Below are 12,832 nucleotides of genomic sequence, written 5' to 3'. Positions count from 1 at the left end.
AGGCTAAACAACCCCAGTTCCCGCAGCTGCTCCTCACAAGACTTGTTCTCCAGACCCTTCACCAGCTTCGTTGCCCTTCTTTGGACACGTTCCAGCACCTCAGTGTCTTTCTTGTAGTGACGGTCCCAAAACTGAACACGATATTCGAGGTGTGGTGTCACCAGCGCTGGGTAGGGGGGACAATCACTTCCCTCATCCTGCTGGCCACACTATTTCTGATACAAGCCAGGATGCTGTTGGCCTTCTTGGCCACCTGGGCACACTGCTGGCTCATATTCAGATGGCTGTCGACCAACACTCCCAGGTCCTTTTCATGCAGTTGTAGAGGATGGAGGTGATGAGCTTAGGCAGACTGATTGATGAAGCTGCTGGCAGGGTACCTACTTTGCACCTGTGGTACAGGAGCAAGGGTCCTTTTTGCTGTGGAAAAGCCAGTTTCCACTCCCACCAGTTTCACGATTAGTTGCTTCTCATGGAATGTTTCCCATGGTGGGCTAAGGTTGTAAGACTCCACCCACTGCCAGTTTTTTTGCTTTTGTTTTCTGCAAAAAAGTGGGCTATAAAGAAGGCTAGAATACAATTCTGCTAATTCAGATAAACAATGTCAAAACTGGAGGCTGGACTGTTAGCCCCTGAGTATACCCTAGTGAACAGTTTTACTGCTACATTTGTTATTATATTATATTAATGCAATTAATATGCACAAACAGTAGATGCTAATCTACTCCTCTCTTAGAAGAGGTTAATTTTTTTGCTGCAATCAGAAACTCGGTTTGTCAAGGTCATGAATCATCTCATTCCCTGGCAATAGCTGATCTCAGAATGTGACCAAACCAGTCTCTACTTACTGGTTAATAGTTAACAGTTTATTTCAAGTGTCTGATAAATTCTGGGTCAGATCTGAAAGCATTTGAGGGCTCAGAGTTAATATTTATTTTAGCAGGGTGAAAATATGAACCACTTATTTCTGTAGCCTCTTGTGATTCAATTTTATTTCCAGCATGAAACAAATGGGGCACAAGCAGCCACTTGCCTTGCCAGGGAGACCTAATAAGAGAGCTGAACAGAAAAATCTCTCAGAAATAGAAGACCAGATAGGAGGAAGCTACAAAGACCAGAATAATAAGTTACCACTGCTATCAGATAGTTCAAGATAGATTAAGGCCAAATATTTACCCTCATCAAAGTTTTGATCAAGTTATGCAGTTTTTGCAAAACCTTTTCAATTCTATAATCTCTAACTACTATCTCTACATTTCATTGTTTAAATCCAGTATAGATTATACTACTTCCTAAAATCCACACTACTTAATTTCTTCTTTCCTTTCAGCTAACTGGATCATGTCAACGTAAGTTTTATGATCCTTCCAGCTTGTAATCAAGAAGCAAGAGAGCACCTACAGCTTGTTATTCAAAAACTTGAAAAATAAAGCCTTCCACAGTTGTTAGTCTTCATATGGGTCTAATTTATACTAGAGGATGAGTTAGCCCAGAATCTGGAAGGCCTTTGCAGCACCTTTCTACAGTCACCTCCTACCCTGATCACACCTCAAAATCTCAATGTCCCACAGAAGGGACAAATGAGCTGTCATTTTCATCTCCTGAAATGCCACAGCTTTCAGATTAATGCTTTAAGACAAGCTGACCCAAATTTCAGTTTAAGTTTATAAGTAACTGCAGTGGTTCAGGGCCTGCCTCGTAAAACCAATTCCTTTCACAGAGGTGAGGAGGATTCAAGTGAGAAACAGAGCAAGCATACAGGAGCTCATTCCTGGCAAATGCTGCAAGTGTCTGAGAATTAGCAGCTTTGGGACTTTCTGATTTCCATTAGTCTAACTTTTTTTTTTTTTTAAAACTTTTGGCCTCCACAAGACAAGGAGTTCTGTGATGTAATCATGCACTGAGAAAAAAAACAATTACTTCCTTCAGTTTTAAACCTTCTACCACAAGATTGTAATGGCTACGCTCACTACTCTAATGGCTACTCTACTAATTTCCTGCTGGTTTTTCATCCTTTGTATCAGCAATTTGAGGACAGAGGCAATGAGAGAAATGCTTTACCTGGAGAACAAACTCTACTTCCACTCCCTGGATTGCCTAAATTCTTCCATTTTAAAAAGGCCTTGAGTTTCAAGTTGTTAGAGTTCTTGTGCCTTCATACAAAGGTTTATTACAAATTTTTTCTCTCTTGTGATCACAAGATGTACTTAAAATGAATATAAGCACACTGTGAACTTGTGTGCCTTATTCATCAAAACACAGTCTTTGACCTGAATGAAGCTCACTGAAATGGATGGATTTTTTCCTATTCGCTCTGAAGAACATCACTAACAAGTGCTTGCTGTGATGTCTCAATTTGTACTTTACTGGTTTTTATTTCCTTTTGTTACTATCCCTTTTTTGTATGTCTTGAAGTTAACTAATTTTTAACCCTAATAAAAAACTCATACGAGAATTTAAATTCAAGTCCATCCTTCCTCATTGAAGAATTTTAGCATAGTCTTCATTTAGGTATGCTTTTAGCTGTTGATACTATTCCTAAGAGCTAAGAAAATACTCCAGCACTCAGCTGACCAGCAACAGGCTATGTGATCAGGTCCCTGCTTGACATTTCACTGAGAACAGAAATCTTTTTCTAGTCACTGGTGTCTTCCAACCAGAGCGGATATTCCTATTTATTTTTTTTTTACTCTCTTCCATTCTCATTTTCCATGTACGTATTCTATAATGAAGATTTTGTTTTACACTCTGTATCCTTTCTGTTTTGGACAAGCCCCCTTTTTTTCACCTTTTAATTTCAATTATTTTTTTCCATTCAATTTCATTTATCTATAGTAAATTAGTTTTCTACTTTCTCCTTTTTCTGATTTAAGAACAACAGTCTTGCTATGTTATTTTATAGTAATCTCATCTGAGATTTAGAGAATTACAGGCTTCTTTATTTGAATCAAATAGGAATAAGGTCACTCCAACAATAATATCTTACATTAACATCTCCAAAACGTTCTAAAAGTTCTTTTTACTCTGTTATTTTTACTCCTTAAACAGACTAGCTTTGACACAAGTAGGTGTTTGAAGTCCATTAGATTATATCATATTAAATCTGAAATTAGTTTCAAACGGCACTTCTGTTTAAATTAGGGATTTAGATTAACTATTAACAAGCATTAATAATTTCTGCAACTTCCTCTGCCTCACAGAAGCTGTTTTCTCAGTGTGTTAAAAGGATACATATAATTCACATTCCATGAAGAAAAAAGTCTCATAATAGAAACTTTGTCCTTGAGCATTTTCCTTCTTCTTCCCTTCATGGTTCTAAGCTTTCTCTCTGGTTTAAGATTTTCTTGCCCCAGGTGTGAAGGAAGGTTGGGATACCTAACCCTCAGAGCTGCTGGAACCAATCAGTAATGTGTCCGGCCAAATAGGGAACTGATCTGCTCCCATAAGCAATTTAAGCAATGTTTCAGTGAAGTTGGCATAAGTGTAAATCAGCACAGAAGGTAGCGCTACATTTCTGCAATGCTCTGAAGATGAAAATGTCATGACAATACTAATTATTACTGATAACTAAATAGCCAAAGAAAGGCAATCTGCAATTATTTTTACCTCCCACTTGGCATTTCAAATGGAAAAAAGCAAGTAAGCAAATTTTCAAATAATATTTTCGGAGTGGAAGCCAGACCAGGAGGTACAAAAGCAATTACTTCAGCAACTTGCTTTTATAAAGGGAATCACCAGCCACAGGTTTCATTTCTAGGTAACTTCCCAGGCTCCCAAGAAACACAGCAGCATCTACGGCCTGGAAAGATGTCAAAAGAGTATCACGCAATTCATAGCAACTCAGAAACAAAGTGCCAAAAAATATACTGCTTCAGCAAACAACATTTACATCAAATTTTTCCATAACAGAACTACATAGAGGATAATTGTATCATGGCAGAAGAAAAAAGATTCAGTTTCTGCTGTGAACAATAGGCACTGTTTGTCAGAGACAATTTTAAAGTATTTTTGCTCTTAAATTTAGAGCAGGATTATGTCTATATAATTAGATGGGAGAATATTTTTTTGAGGTGGCTGAAGGCCAAATCCCATCATGCGTATTTATACCTTGGCTATGAATAGTTCCACTGATCTCAGTAAGACTTCTGGAAGAGTACCCAAGGTGAGTAATGATGAAAAATTTGGTTATTAAAAAAGAAAGGGCAAAAGCAAAACAGAGCAGTTTCACAGGATCAATCAACAACAAATTTCTAAATAGTGAAACTGAAAATGCGCTTAAAAGAATGACATAGAAATTAATTCCCAGAAACACTGTAATGTAAAGGGATGCACTGGGGAGTGGTGCACTTTATTTTAATCATAAATATATGGTTAAAGACACAGGAAAATAGGAAATTCTGAATGCAGCATCTCTATGTAAAATTCTACAGGATATTACAGTATGATAGTGTTTCCAATGTAATGATGTTGCCCTATGCTGTGTTTGAAACAATTTGAATAAACCTCAGTGTTGTTTTAGTTTGCTTTAGTGCCTAGATGTAATGCCTAATACAGTGGAAGTCCAACTAACTAGCTATCAACCCAAATCTGAAATACTCTGTGTTTTTTGCCTCTTCATACAAGTTAGAAAGAAGCTAGGAAGTCCTCTTTCATATGCTAGGAGGGAAATATTTTCTGTTACAGAAGTAACTGTTACTAACAAAATCATCATAGCATCCTTTTTTCTAGTTCTAAACTAGGACTGGTAGAGGACTTGATAATTTTATGCAGTAAATTTCTAATTTAAAGACTACAAACTTAAGCAAAAATTTCCAGTATTACTGCCCAAAACCATGCTGGTATCAATTATATTTTCATATTCTAAACTCCACTTTGATCTTCCTTCTCTTAATTTCCAAGGCTCATCTTCACACATGTAAGTAAACTCTGACTGTCTTTGTACTCATAATTACATTAATATTGAATTTCTAAATAAGGTCTGTTATCTACCAATAGCTGGTGCGTCCGTCGCTGAAGGACCAGACGTGGGTGAACGAAGCAGGAGCCCATGAAGGGCTTCCACACTTTTAGAAGAAATCATTGTGGTAAGTTTCATTTCACAGTGATCAGTTTATGCTTTGAAGGTCACAATGTTATCTTTCTGTAAGGGGATAAAAAGAGGACGGCTGTTCTTTACTGCCAATTTCAATCAAATTCTTTTGACCTTTAACAAGTGCCCGGAGGATAAGCCCCACTTCTCTCTGCCTACTGCTGGTATGGGTGGGGAGGAGTTCAAAGAGGAAGGAAAAAAGGGGATCACAATGGCTGGTGCAGCCGAGAGGTGAAATAAAAGTGAAGTAACGTGCCTAGAGGCAGGACAGAGTGTAACTCCTGACTGGATGTGATTTTGCCCTGGGGCAAAGTTGTCCCTGACACTCTTCAATGGCCTTTTCTTCCTGACCAGGGACAATGCTGACAAGCTTGGCACAACATGAATTTCTTCACAGGGAATAGCTGTGGCTCAGAGCCTAGAGAGATTACTGAAAATTAGAGTATAAAATCCAGAAGATACTTGATATGCCTGAATGTCGATAGTGACAAGATGGGCTCAGATAAAAACACAGGTCTATTCTGTATATGTCACTCTTTTTAACGATTCACATGATGACGGTATTGAACTTGCAATTAAAAATAAAGTTCTTCCAACTGCCACAAACCTCCATTGTGAAAATAACTTCACATTTAAAGGTCACAAGTTGTATTCATTTTGGCTTCCATGTCATTATTAGTCACTAGGATCGTGCCATCTGATTCTGCCAAACCTGCACTCAGATTTCTGTTCATGGGCTGCTGCAGTCCAAAGGACTTCTCATAAATATATGGATTTGTTTATCATGAACAAGAATCTTGATGAGTTTATAAGAAGTAAAGCAAATTCTGTCTTACTACCAGCTAACTTAGTCCATCCCTTTCATGATGTCAGAAAGAGTGAAAACCTAATACCTCTTTTTATAGGCCATAATTCTGTAGCTTCTTGTAGGCATATAGACATCTGTACACATCCATGCACAGTGCCCTATTAAACTCCAGGAACATGATCAGATAGGAGGATAGCCTTAGGTTCTCATGAGTTGATGGAGTCTGATTAGACCTTAAAATGCTGTAATTAGAAAAAAATAAACTGATGCAAAACTCACATTTGTGCACTTACCAGAATTTTTGATGAACCATATCACAATTGCTTACTTTCTGATCAAGCCCCCAATCCTATATTTCCATGTCATTGGATGAGTACATCCACAGTAAGCCCCCTGAAATTCAGGAAAAGTGTTTTTTCTTTCATATAGCAGAAATTATAGAAAAACTAGAGCACCGATTCCTTCATACAGTAAAACATATCAATCTATCTAGATAGGCACAAAATACTGGAGGACTCAAATGATTTTGGTAAAGGGGAAGTACAAGTAAGGAGAGAATTGAGCTGGCTGGTTGTCGTGGTTTAGGCCTGATTGGCAGCCAACCACAATGCAGCAGCTCTCTCTCCCTTCCCCTCCGGCAATGAGAAGGGACAGAGAGCCAGGCTTGGGGTTCAAGATAGGACTGGGATGGGGAAAAATTCCCCTTTATGATCACGAGCAAAAGGCAGACTCGTTAGGGGAAGAAAAAAATCCATACATTTATTACAGACACTAACAACACATAACAGAGTAGGACAGTGAGAAGCATTGCCACATCTTGAGAACACCTTCCCCCCACCCCTCCCTTCTTCCCGGGCTCAGCTCTGCTCCCGATATCTCTACCTCCTCCCCCAGGGGCGCAGGGGCAGGGAATGGGGGGTGCAGTCAGCGCTGCCACTCCCTTATCTTCGGTGAGGGGAGTGTCCGGAACTTGTTCCCCCTGCTCCATCGTGGTCCCCCTCTCACAGGAGACAGTCCTCCACAAACTTTCTCTGACATGAGTTCCTCCCACGGGCCACAGCGTTCCCCACACTGCTCCGTCATGGGTCACTAACTTCCTCCGACTGGATTCCCTCCCACGGCTGCAGCCCTTCCCGAGCTGCTCCGGCGTGGGACTCCCCCGCATGCTGCAATGCTCCCAGCGCTGAATTACAGCAGCGGGGCTGCCTTTTCCCATGAGACCCCGGCCTTCTTCGGGCACAGCACCTTGATTATTCCGAGCAGGAGCAACAGGCCATAAATCAATGTCTGCTCCACCGTAGCTCTCCATGGGTGGCGGGGGGGGGCCGCCCTGCCGTCTCCCCACAGGATACAGGGGGGTCTCTGCTCCAGCACACCTCCCCCCTCCTTTCTTCCTCCGTTCCTCCACTGACCTTGGTGTTCATGCAGCTGCAGCAACTCCTCCTCACAAGTCCCCCTGCCCGTCACCACGTCCCTTCTTAAATACGTTATCGCAGAGGCGCAGCTGATGGGCTCAATTTTCTCAAACAGAAGTGGAGCTGACTTGGAGCTGGGGGAGCTTCGAGAAGCTTCTCACAGGGGGCTGCCCCGATAGCCCCCTCCCCTGCCACCAAAAAACTCCACCACTCACTCAACCAAGGACACTGGTGGCATGGACACAGCAGCGCTGCTCCATCCACCCGATGCTGGCTGCTGGCTGTCCACAAACTCAGATTCCTCACTGAAGAAAGATGATTTGAGACCTTGACTCACAGTTGAGCAACGAAGGCTAAACTAACTCCTTTAGAAGATCTGGGTGGGGAGTTCCTCCTGAGCATCTATTTTCCTCTGTATCTCTAGCATCTGTGCATCAGGGAAGACTACTACAGCTCAGTGGCTGCATCTACAGCTTGGGTTGCCTCTTGGTTTCTAAGACCTTCTTTTCAGTTGCCTGTAACACAGGCAAATTCTAATCACCCAGGTCAGGCTTTTCCATGATAAGGATGTCTCAAGCTGGTTGATTTACCCGTCTCATTTTCAGTGTGCTGTGATTTGGACACAAGCAGAACCTAGCAGAATTAATACAGTCACAGACTTGTTCAATCCCGGTGAAAGAAGACAGGCCCACAACTGAGGTGGTCCAAAAGCCACGAGGTTTGAAGAGGGGAGAGACCAGGGACGCTTGCTGAGGGGAAGCAAAGGCCCGTGCACCTTGCTGGAGCGAGCAGCCGGCACTGCCCAGCTGAAGCCTCAGGGAACTGAGGCTCAGTGGCCCCAACCACAGGCTGCCTCACCATCCTCCTCTGTGTTGACCACTAAACCAGCAGAAAACTACTCACTGTCACTGTTGAACTAGTTTTCCATCAGCTCGTGAAGCTCAGTTGGCTTGGGGAAGGGTCAAGCAGAATCCAGCACCAACACAAGGAAAGGGGTGGGAAAAGGAGAGGGAGAAAGGGGTTGGAATTGCAGCCCTAGAGAAAGCAAACTAACTCTTGAAGTGCAGGGCAATTTCCCTTGATTAGGGCATTAAGGTTGTGGACTAATCCGTGGGGTGAAGAGGAAGAACCTATTCTATGTAAGGATAACTATGTAGACAGAGCAGTGACAACGTGATGAATAGGTCTTTGGGGCTTTGTAGCCTGAAAGAGAGCGCCTTGAGAGTGAGCTGTAGTTAGGGCTGTCTGGAAGATGATGAGTGCAAATATTTCTGTTTAATGAGCATGCACGCTCCTTTGCTCATTTAGAAGAAAGAAGTCATAAAGGAAGGCAATAAGCAGAAACAAAAACAGAAATTGCTGTGCTTCACAAAGTGCTACCTGTTCATAGCTTTTGCAGTGACCTCATGCCTTGCGAAGAGGTGCAACAAATAAACCACATTTGTTGGACTGCCAGCACGTTTTGAGGACAAGGAATAAGCCTCCTTTACTGCCCTCCTCTTTTGTTCGTAAGGCCTTGTCTAGGATTCACTAGATAACTGAGGTAAATTCCTCCATTTTATGGATTTGTCTGTGTTTAAAAAGAATCATGTATCTTTCAGCAGTTTGTAGATCCTTTATCATTACCAATAGTCCCACTGATGTCCCCTGTGGTATCTCCAGAGAGCACTCATCTGGTCACAGAGGTTCAACATCCCAGACAGAGACATTGCCAGAAGAGGAAGAAGAGAGACAGATTGAGGTGCTGAACACCAAGGCCACAGCAAACCCGTGACACACTGGGGGCAGTAGTTAGTGCCTGGAGTAACATACACCTTCAACCACTTGCTCAATTTGTCTCTGAAAGAAGATCAGCTCAGCAAAAAACAACCCTGTTCCGTGACAAACATTTCACCCCATGTGAACTTACAAAATACTCTTAGCCTGGAGACCAAATGGGGCCCATAGGCAGGACAATGTATATAAATACCTAGGGAAGTCTGGCAAGGAAAGAAATAAACAGGCTCTAATTTTCTCCTGCAAAACTGGGCAGCTTTCATACTGTGGGAGACTAGAAAAGCTGAGTTATACTGACGCCAGTACAGTCATTATTGACTCAGGTTTTTGGCTGGCGCACAAGGTTGACATTCCCGTTCTTGAGGGGGTTTTGCTCTAGCACAGAAGTCAGTAGGAAGCTTTAATGCATTGTCTGCCTCTGTAAGCTAGCCCAAGTGTCTGAATTCCAGAACATCTGGAGGCCAATCATGGTGACCACGTTGCCATGCTGTCAGGAAGGCTAATGAACGCCCTCACTGTAATTAAATGGTGTCCTCAGATGCTCTAAAATGAAAAACAAATGAACCCCAGACAATGTGTGTAGCCTGTGTACTTGCACTACCCAGACAGTGAAGTATTCCATATTCCTTCCTATCAAGCAACTTTTGACACTCTTCATGCCTATACTCACTATGGTGGTGTCCTGCTACAGACGACTCAGTGATTTGGGGAAATTTTCTTGCAACAAGCCTATGCATCTGAGGGCTAGAAAGCAAATTACAGGCTCTTAATGTTTTCCCAAATATTTTCACATATGCTCTGTTATTATCTATGTTGCATTACAGACTATCATGAGCCACTTGACTTTAACAACAGGCGACTTAAATTGTACACTGTAGATTGGAGCTCATTCATACAAGGAAACGTCAGCAGTAATAACTAAGCACACTGCACTGTGCCTAGCGAACATTTTCTCCTGAGGTCAGTGGAAGCTCAGACTGCTGAGGACTTCACAACCTCGAGTATTTAAGGGCTTACCTCAGGAGCCCTTCTACATACCTGGAACCTGTCCATGTCACCATTTTCCTAAATTCTCCTGAGGATCTGAAACAACACACAGTACTCTCCCATTTTATTGCATCTGATTCTTAGGTGTAGATTGTCATGAAACAGAAATGATCCTTTAAGTAAGTGGTGAACAGGAGGTGCATAGTAATGGGACAATGAACATCCCTGTCTGTGTCAGAGTCGTTAGCTGTGGTATCAGGTCCAAATAAGTATTGGGCCTGACGGATTTGTCGTCTCGTTTAACTAGGCTATGGTTAACATACAAAACTAGTACACTGTCATCAAAGTTGGCTGGTGGCACTTTCAGGAGAGTCCCCTGTCTGTCCGACTGCTGCTAGCTGGAAACACACGCTTAAAAATGTGGGGATGTGGGTATCTGTTTCAACTGCGGAAAACATCTGTGAAGAGAGCAGTGTTCTCATTTTAAAGCGCATGTTATTTCTTAACAAAATCTAAAATCCCAGTTTTGTTTTCACCCTATTATTGAAACTGTTTTTTGTCCTAACTTCTCTGCATCACTGTTAGAAACTATTGATACCTGTTTTGAACACCATAAAGAGCTACATTGCACTAGTACATGAAAATAACTCAAGTAGAGCAGAACCTTGGTAAAATACAGAAATAATTGTTTTAAGTGCTTTAACTGCTATGATTTGGTAGCAGAAACACCGCCGTATATAAATAACTGTACTTAAGCTTTCAGATATGTCTTTATTATGTGGACAGTAAATCAATGTGTAATGTGAGAGTCTATACACCAAGGATCCCTTTACCAGTTCACATCTTCATGGTCTAAACTCTTTGATTGAAGATTCTTCTTTTCTCTTTCTGAAATCGTGCCTGCCACTTCAAAAGGATGTAACTTACATTGCACATGGGAATTTGCAAGTAGTATCCATGCAAAGAGAATGTCTATTCTGTTTATGCTTTCACAGCAGGCACCCAAAAGAAACCTACTTGCTTTATATTACCTCAGAGAAGCACTTTGCTTCAATGAGTTTCTTTTTCCCAACTCTGTGATTGAAATGGGAATCCAGGCAGGAAATGTGAATCCGAGACGAAGGCTGCACACACCACAGCAAAATGTTGCCATACAGTACTGAAAGTGAGAAAGTGAACACCCCCCCCCCCCCCCCCCCCCCGCCCCAACCACATAGTATTTCATGCAGCCCTGAGTCACAACCCATATTATTATTTTGGAGTGTCTCATAAGATTTTTTTTTTTCCCAATAATTTAACATCCTCTCTCTTTGGGTATCTCCAATACTTTAATATCTGGTGGGTATCTGATTCTGAACTGGAATTATGTATCACTGGGTACAGCTGCAAAACCACAAATCTGGGCAGTAAAAGCAGAATAAGCAAAATTAACTGGGCATGGCTTAAAAAAAATACTGCTGCACAGCTATTCCTTTTAGGCAGGTAAGCAATTATCAAAGCATCTCATAACTGCGAAACCTAGACTGGCTAAAGAAATTCTGACAGTTTCAACATGAGACATGCAAGAGTGAGGATGTGTGTTCATTTATTATGAAAAGTGCTGCTATTTGAATGCAAATTAGTAACTGGTAAGTTCTTTTAAAAATACTGTAACAATTGTTTCCCCTCCACTTGGTTTACACATCCAGTGTACATCCTTCCAGTACTTAAAGGGGGCTGCAGGAAAGATGAGGAGGGACTCTTTGTCAGGGAGTGTAGGGTTAGGATGAGGGGTAACGGTTTTGAACTGAAAGAAGGGAGATTTAGATTAGATCTAAGGCAGAAATTCTTCCCTGTGCGGGGGGTGAGGCGCTGGCCCAGGGTGCCCAGAGCAGCTGTGGCTGCCCCCTCCCTGGAAGGGTTCCAGGCCAGGTTGGACGGGGCTGGGAGCCCCCTGGGCTGGGGGAAGGGGGCCCTGCCCGGGGCAGGGGGGGTGGAACTAGGTGGTCTTTAAGGTCCCTTCAACCCAAACCATTCCATGATTCTGTTCTATGATCTCTTTCCTTGCCCCAAATTTATAACATGTTTACATCCTATTAAAATTTTTTTTCTGGTTTTGTTTGACATGAAGAGGATTCATGTGAAAACGATAGGGTGGGTCTCTGGGTAATTAAATGATTGCAGTGCTGTCACCTGCGCTGGAATTCAGCTGAGTTACAGCAGCTGGGCAAGTGGCTGTTGAAGTGGGTAGACCTGCCACTTGGAGAATAATCCCCGATTCCTACAGAAGAACTTACTTCTCACCGCGGCAAACGCGTTTGTCTGGCCACTGTCATAGCTCCGTGGGAGATGCTTATTTCGGAGCAACTTTGTGCTTTCTCCACTCGCGCCTCGGGAGGGCAGCGGGACAGGCGGGGTTTCCTCGGGGGCTCCGCCGGCCCCGGCTGAGCTGGGGAGGTTTCGGCAGCCTGGGGCACATCAGCATCCCCCCCCCGCCCCCCCGCCGAGGGTCGGCGTGGCGGGACCCCGGCCCGACACCCCCGTGGGAGGGGGCTTCTCGGCAGCCCCCCAGCAGCCACCCTGCCCCGTGGGGAGGGGGGGGCGGGCACCGGGACCCATCACCCCGCTCCCCCGGGGCAGGGCTGAGGGGGGAGACCCGGGTTGTGTCGGGGAGGTTCGCGGAGCTCCGGGCGCCTCCCCGCCCAGCCTTCCCACCCCCTGGCCCCGGCGGAGGGCGGGGGCAGGAGCGGGGCCGGGCCGGGGGAAGGAGGAGCCGGA

The sequence above is a fragment of the Tyto alba genome, unplaced genomic scaffold (genome assembly GCF_018691265.1).
Source record: "Tyto alba isolate M040663 unplaced genomic scaffold, T.alba_DEE_v4.0 Super-Scaffold_45, whole genome shotgun sequence".
In the NCBI taxonomy this organism is placed as follows: Eukaryota; Metazoa; Chordata; class Aves; order Strigiformes; family Tytonidae; genus Tyto; species Tyto alba.
The sequence above is the reverse complement of the archived record's forward strand: the minus strand, read 5'-3'. Positions refer to the sequence as shown.